The sequence below is a fragment of the Hordeum vulgare genome, chromosome 6H, assembly GCF_904849725.1.
Source record: "Hordeum vulgare subsp. vulgare chromosome 6H, MorexV3_pseudomolecules_assembly, whole genome shotgun sequence".
In the NCBI taxonomy this organism is placed as follows: domain Eukaryota; kingdom Viridiplantae; phylum Streptophyta; class Magnoliopsida; order Poales; family Poaceae; genus Hordeum; species Hordeum vulgare.
This window is the reverse complement of record NC_058523.1, coordinates 184,907,400-184,914,507: the sequence shown is the minus strand read 5'-3', so window position 1 is coordinate 184,914,507 and position 7,108 is coordinate 184,907,400.

Sequence of the window (7,108 nt, the reverse complement as noted above, 5' to 3'; positions counted from 1 at the left end):
GAGAAGGGTGAGATCTCACCAATTTCTGAAGTCCCAGTGGTTTGTGAGTATGAAGGTGTCTTTTCGTAAGAACTGCCAGGAATGCCTCCGCACCGGGTAGTGGAGTTCGTAATTGAGCTTGGACCAGGAACTGAACGAGTATGCAAGCGGCCGTATAAACTAGGTCCAGAAGAGCTGAAAGATTTGAAGAAGCAGCTTGATGAGCAATAGCGTCTGGGTCTGATCAGACCAAGCTCATCTCCTTGGGGTTCTGGAGTTTTTTTGTCAAGAAGAAGGATGGAACGGACAGACTCTGTGTCGATTACCGTCCATTAAATAAGAAGACGATCAAAAACAAGTATCCACTTCCCAACATCAATGAAGTATTCGAGCAATTGAAAGAGGCTAAGATCTTCTCTAAGCTTGATCTCAGGATGGGATATCATCAGATTCGCATTCGTGAAGAAGACATTCCCAAGACTGCTTTCGGGAAAAGCTTTGTCTCTTATTAGTACAAAGTGATGTCTTTTGGTCTCGCCAATGCTCCACCGACCTTCTGTCGGATGATGAATTATATCTTCTCCCCATTCAAGAATGAATTTGTCTTGTTGTATCTTGATGACATTTTGGTATTTTCTGAAACTGAGGAAGAGCATGAAGAACATCTCCGGCTTGTGCTTGATAAGCTAAGAGAGCATAAGTTCTATGCTAAGTTTCCAAATGTGAGTTCTGGTTGAAGTAAGTTGTGTACCTTGGGCACATCATCTCTGCAGAGGGCATCAAAGTTGATCCGTCAAAGGTGCAGGCCATTGTCGAGTGGGAACCTCCTCAGAATGTGAAGCGGCTTCGAAGCTTTCTCAGGCTTGCAAGCTATTGCAGAAGATTCGTTGAGAGTTTCTCCAAGATTGCTAAGCCTCTCTCAAGCCTTCTCCAGAAGAGTGTGAAGTTTGTTTGGTCTCCAGAGTGTCAGTTGGCCTTCGACACACTCAAAGAGAAGCTCACTTCTGCTCCAGTCTTGACTCCTCTTGATGATTCCAAGCCTTATCAAGTGTTTTGTGATGCCTCTCTTCAAGGTCTTGGTGCAGTTCTTATGCAAGAGAAGAAAGTGGTAGCTTATACCTCGAGGCAGTTGAAGCCAAGTGAGAAGAATTACCCCACTCATGATCTTGAGTTGGCGGAAGTGGTACGTGCTCTGATGACTTGGAGACATCTATTGTTGGGCAGACAGGTTGATGTCTACACCGATCACAAGAGTCTCAAATAAATCTTCACCCAGTCTAGTCTCAATATTCGGCAAACTTATTGGGTGGAAATGATCCAAGATTATAATATGAGCGTTGACTACACTCCAGGCAAAGCAAATGTCATTGCAGATGCTTTGAGCAGAAAGGCTTACTGCAACAGTCTCATTCTCAAGCCTCTCTAGCGTGATCTTTGTGAATCTTTCAGGAAGCTCAACCTTCAGTTAGTACCTCAGGGATTTCTTGTTAATCTCTAGAATTCTCCTACCTTGGAAGACCAAGTCCGACAAGCTCTACTTCTTGATGTGACGGTGAAGAAAGTTAAGATTGGCTTGGCAAAGAGCATTTCAAAATATAAGTGTTTTTGTGTTGATGACAGAGATACCTTGTTCTTCGAGGACCACCTTGTCGTTCTGAAAGGAGAGCTCACGAAAGTTATCATGGATGAAGCCCATAATTCCCTTCTCTCGATACATCCAGGAAGCTCCAAAATGTATCAGGATCTGAAGCAGACCTTCTGGTGGACTCGCATGAAACATGAGATTGCTCAGTTTGTGAATGAGTGTGATGTGTATCGCAGAGTGTAGGCGGAGCATCAACGTCCAGCAGGTCTTCTGCATTCCTTGCCAATACCTGAGTGGAAATTCGATCATGTGGAGATGGATTTTGTCACTATATTTCCGAAGTCCAAAAAAGGCAATGATGCCATCATCGTCATCATCGACAAGTTGACCAAAGTTTCTCATTTCCTACCAGTCAAAGAGTCTATCTCGGCAGCTCAGCTGACAGAGTTGTGTACGTCAAGGATAGTCTCGTTGCACGGTGTTCCTATGCTCATTTGTTCAAATCGTCGAAGCATCTTTACTTCCAAGTTCTGGGATTCCTTTCAGCCTGCGATGGGTACTAAGATCCGTTTCAGCATAGCTTTCCATCCTCAGACAAGTGGGCAAGTTGAGAGAGTCAATCAGATCCTTGAAGATATGCTCAGCCTCTGTCATTTCTTTTCGCACGAAGGGGAAGATTGCCTACCATTTGACGAGTTCTCATACAACAACAGCTTTCAAGCAAGCTCAGGCAAGTCTCCATTCGAGATTCTATATGGGAGGAAGTGTCGTACCCTGCTCAATTGGTCACAGACTGGTGAGCGTTAGATTCTTGGGAATGACATGATTGCTGAAGCAAAAGAAACGTGTTGTGTCATTCGGGATAATCTCAAAGCAGCGCAGTCCCGTCAGAAGAGCTACTACGATAGCATGCATCATGACATGACTTTTCAGCTCGATGATTTTGTGTATCTGAAAGTGTCTCCCATGAAGGGCACTCAGCGCTTCAGCTTCAAAGGAAAGCTTGCTCCTCGCTTTGTTGGTCCTTTCACAATTGTTGGCAAGAGAGGCGATCTTCCACATCAGTTGCAGCTTCCATCCAACTTCTCAAATGTGCATGATGTGTTTCACGTCTCTCGGCTCCGGAGATGCTTCAAGACTCCCAAGCACACAGTTGATCTCGAGGATATCGACCTCCAGCCCGACCTATCCTACCGTGAGCATCCGATAGCAATACTTGAAGATACTGAGCGCAAGACCCGCAATAAGTCAATCAAGTTCCTCAAAGTGCAATGGTCATATTATTCGGACTAATAAGCCACTTGGGAGCGCGAGGACCACCTCCGTTTCGGAAACCAGTAGTTCTTCGAGTCATAGATCTCGGGTCGAGATCTTCTTGTAGTGTGGGGGAGTTGTGACAGCCCCAATGCTTTTCCTTCCTGCTTTGTACTCCGTTCCATATTTGGCAACCTTGTGATGCAATGTGAGGGATGAGACACTTGGTGATGTTGTCATTTCATGTGCATCATGCATAGAAGTTGTTTCTTTTGTTCTTGTTTGATCTTGTGTGGTGGTGCCACTTGGTGGTGTGGTGATTGCATGTGTGTTGTGATCTTGTGCATGAGGATGGGTCCAACAAAGCCCACTCAAAACACCCTTGTTGCACCATGATTCAAACCCTCCCTATTCAAATATGTTGCTACATGTGTTTTCAACTTGTTTTAAAAATCCAATAAAAATGTTCCACCTCTCCTCTCAATTTTTGTTAGTGGTTTAGTGGGGCCTTTTTATTTTTTCCCAAGCACGTGTCATTTGGTTTTTCTTGCAAACAACTCAGGTTTATTAATAAAGTATTCATTTTACTTTGACCAAAATTAGTTAAACCTTTTTTATTAAAGGGGTATATTATCCCTTGCCAAGTATTTTTTTATTTTAATTTAAAACCCTTCCTATTTTCTGTGGAATTATATTGTTAGGCTGGCGTTATAAAATAAAAACAGAGGCATTCTTTCAGTTTTGAGTTAAGAGAGAGGGCTCTAGGCCAGTTTCCTACCCGTGGCCCATCTCCTTAGCTAGAGAGGCCCGACGCACGATCGTCTCCCTCCTCTCGTTGTTATCAGCTGTACGAGCACAGGGGCGCTGCCGATTCTTTCCCTCGTCGATCGGGCGGCTCCAAGCACGCTCCTCGAGGCTATTTAGCAGGCCGCTCTCCTCCTCGCAGCCCTGGCTCTCCTTTTCACTCCTCTCCTCCCTCTCGCGTCGCCAGAGATGAAGGAGAGCGTCTCCATCGCCATGATGAGCTCCGGCTTGAGCTCGACGCCGACGTAGCATCGACCTCGCCTCCTCCCCACCCCTAGCAGGAGCAAGAGGACCTCGACGGGGTTCCATTTTCATCGAGATCGGCGAGTGGAGCCTCCTTCAACGACGTCCACGACGGTCGGTGTCTTCATCACCTCCGGCAAGCCCTCCTGCAGCAGCTCCGCTCACTTATTCCTCCCCGTTGCTGAGCTTCTCTCCTTCGAAACCTAGTTCAGCTCCGCCTCTCAGCTTCCCCTCTGTTTGTGGACGTCGCCGCCACGCTAGGCTGACCCGTCGCATCGCTTCCACCGGCATGTGAAGTGCAGAAGTTGGACGCTCGCTCATGCACGCGCGCGTGGTGCATGGAAGCTCTCTGCTCGCGCGTAGTAGCGTCCCTCTAGCGCGTAGGGTAGCTGGCGTGTAGCCCCGCATGTAGGCGTGTAGTATGTGTGGTTGCTCCGGCTAGTGGAGTCATCGCCGACGACTCGTCGTGGTGCAGATGGCGCCTTGCTTGGTTGTTGGTGTTAGGTCGTGTGGATCCACTTCTCGAGCAGATCCCTCCACCTAACCCAACTGGCAGAGCGCGCGCAGGACCATGAGGTTGCGGGTTCGATCCCTAGGCGTGCCCTTTTATTTTTTGGTGGAATCCTTTTACCATGGAGTAGCTTACCTTGTCTGGAGCCTCAGTTAGTTCAGCTAACGTGTGATAGCCAGATGGTAGAAGTGTGTGTGTGTGAGTAGTTGAGGTCAGGGGTACGATCCCCCCTGCACCTATTTTTTGAGAGCATATTTCTTCAATGTGTGTACTGTGTAGTTGTAGTAGTGTTTGTGGATGACAATGGGCCACAGGGGCCCACATGTCATCTAGTGAGGGGGGCGTGGCCACTGCCAGGTGGGTCCCCCCTCCTTATCATATTTCATGTCATGTTTTTTATTGTTCCTGTATTTCTTTGTATTAAATAGGAATAATTTCATTTCTGGAAATGTCCAGATATGGACTTGCCAAATTGGGCAGGCCCAAGAACAACCCTGTTCTGAATATGTTGTGGTTGATGTGTGCTAGTTTTTTTACATTGTTTGTGTTGTTTTTCTGAATGCAACATAGGCAGTATAATATATGGATTTGGGGTAGGAAATCCAAATGAATCTAATGGTGTTGTTGGTTTCTGATTTTGAGCATTCTGTAGAAAGTCCCCTTGTTGTGAGGTGGCAATAGTTTTACCGGTGTAGGGTCATTCATGTGCATGGTTAGAGGTAGTGCATGCATGCATCAATATGTGTGTGGCATCATCTCCTTGCTGGTATTTATTTCCTACTTGTTTTATTTTGGGTAGCAACTGGGATAGGAAACGAGTTCGAAGAGTCCGGTTAGTTCGTGCAGGAAGATGAGGATGAGTTCCACTCTGAAGAAATCACACGCAAGATGATCGTGACCTTGACACTGTTTCTAGATTTGCTTTGCTTAGTGTTACGTTTCCATCGTTACATCTCCGCTGCCGACCACATGATATATAGGCCATCAAACATTGCCATGAAACCTCAAACACCTCCCCCTCCTAGCAAATATTGTTTCGCTAAGTTAGGCTTGCTCAACCACTAATTGTTATCGTTGCTAGTTGCACGTACGAGCTGGTCCATGTGATAACATGGGTAATTTGGTATCATCATATTTAATTTCTATTTAATTAATGCACCTATATACTTGGTAAATAACGGAAGGCCTAGCCTTTTGCCGGGTGATTTGTTCCATTGTTGTCGCCTTAGTTTCGGCTACCGGTGTTTCATTGCAAAACTGAGCGCTCCTAACACGTTCGGGGTTGTTATGGGGACCCCCTCGATAAATCGTTTAGTGTTAAGACTTGTCTGGCAGGACCCAACTTTGGTGTTAATTTGCTAATAACTTAATAATAAAAAGCATAGGGAATAGCTACCCCAAGGATTTAATCAACAACCCGGGCGAGTGCTCCTCATGAGAGTTGGTCCAACCCAGAGCAGCTTATTAACGCTCCTCGGGGCAATTCGGTGTTTTGGCATGGTAACCATCGATCATCCGTCGTGTCGTGAGAACGAGATATGTGGCTCCTATCGGGATCGTCGGCACGTCGGGAGGTCTTGCCGGACTTGTCTTACCTTCACGATATATCTTGCGCATTGGGATTCCGGTGAAACTTTGGGCCTTCTCAGAGTTGAGGTTTTCCTCTAAGGAATCCAACGAGATCACGAGTTTCATGGTAGAGGATTACTATGCGGCATGTGGTAATTTGTGATGGACTAGTTGGAGCACCCCTGCAGGGTTTAATATTTCGGAAAGTCGTGCCCGCGGTTATGTGGCAAACATGGATATTTTGTTAACATCCGGTTCTAGACAACTTAAAGTAATTCAAATAAAACTTGCCAACTGAGTGCGTAACTGTGACTGTTTCTTTCAGAGCTCCTTCTCTGATCGAGAACACGGTGGGGTTATGAATGAAGTAAGTAGGTCTTCAGGATCACTTAGTGATCATTCTAGTCTTCCATCGTCTTAAAGAGACCACCACATGTTAATTATGTTCTCCGTAAGATAGGCACCATATATGCTTAGAATGCTGCAAACTTAAATACTTAACCTACCTCACCCATTTAACTTAGTTAGACTCAATACCAAGGTCATGAGATTGCTGAGTCCTCGTGGCTCACAGTTTACTACAAACACCCATAGGTACAGATACCGCTGGTGCAGATGTTCCTGAGGACAGCCAGTTGAGATTAGAGTTCGACGAAGACAGTGGCAGGTTGTATGTCACTTATCCCGAGGACTAGAAGTGCATGGTCGTGATTGTGGGACTAGCAAGATGGGATATAACGATTTTACCGCTTATCTTGTCCGTAGTCGGACCCTGCTTTATGTATGAAATAATGAATGCTTGTGTGGATTGTAATTTAGCATGTCGCGAGTGTAAGCCGAATCTTATACTCTTCTCTGTATTTATGTAATGGCATTGTTATCCTACTAGCGATATGCTAAGATGCAACCCTTTCCCCCTTTTGAGGCCTCGTCCCCAAATAAGGAAAGTGTCGCATCTTGGTCGTTACATGTCACTCCGAGGCTTATGGAGGACACCATGCGGAAGATTGAACTGCACACATGGTATTACAGTGTGGATTTTTTTGGCCTGCTCTTTTCAAACATGCTCGTAAGTTTTTTGTCCTCTCTTGTGACGAATGTCAAAGAATTGGTAACATTAGTAGACGTCGGGAAATGCCTATGAATTATTCACTTGTTATTGA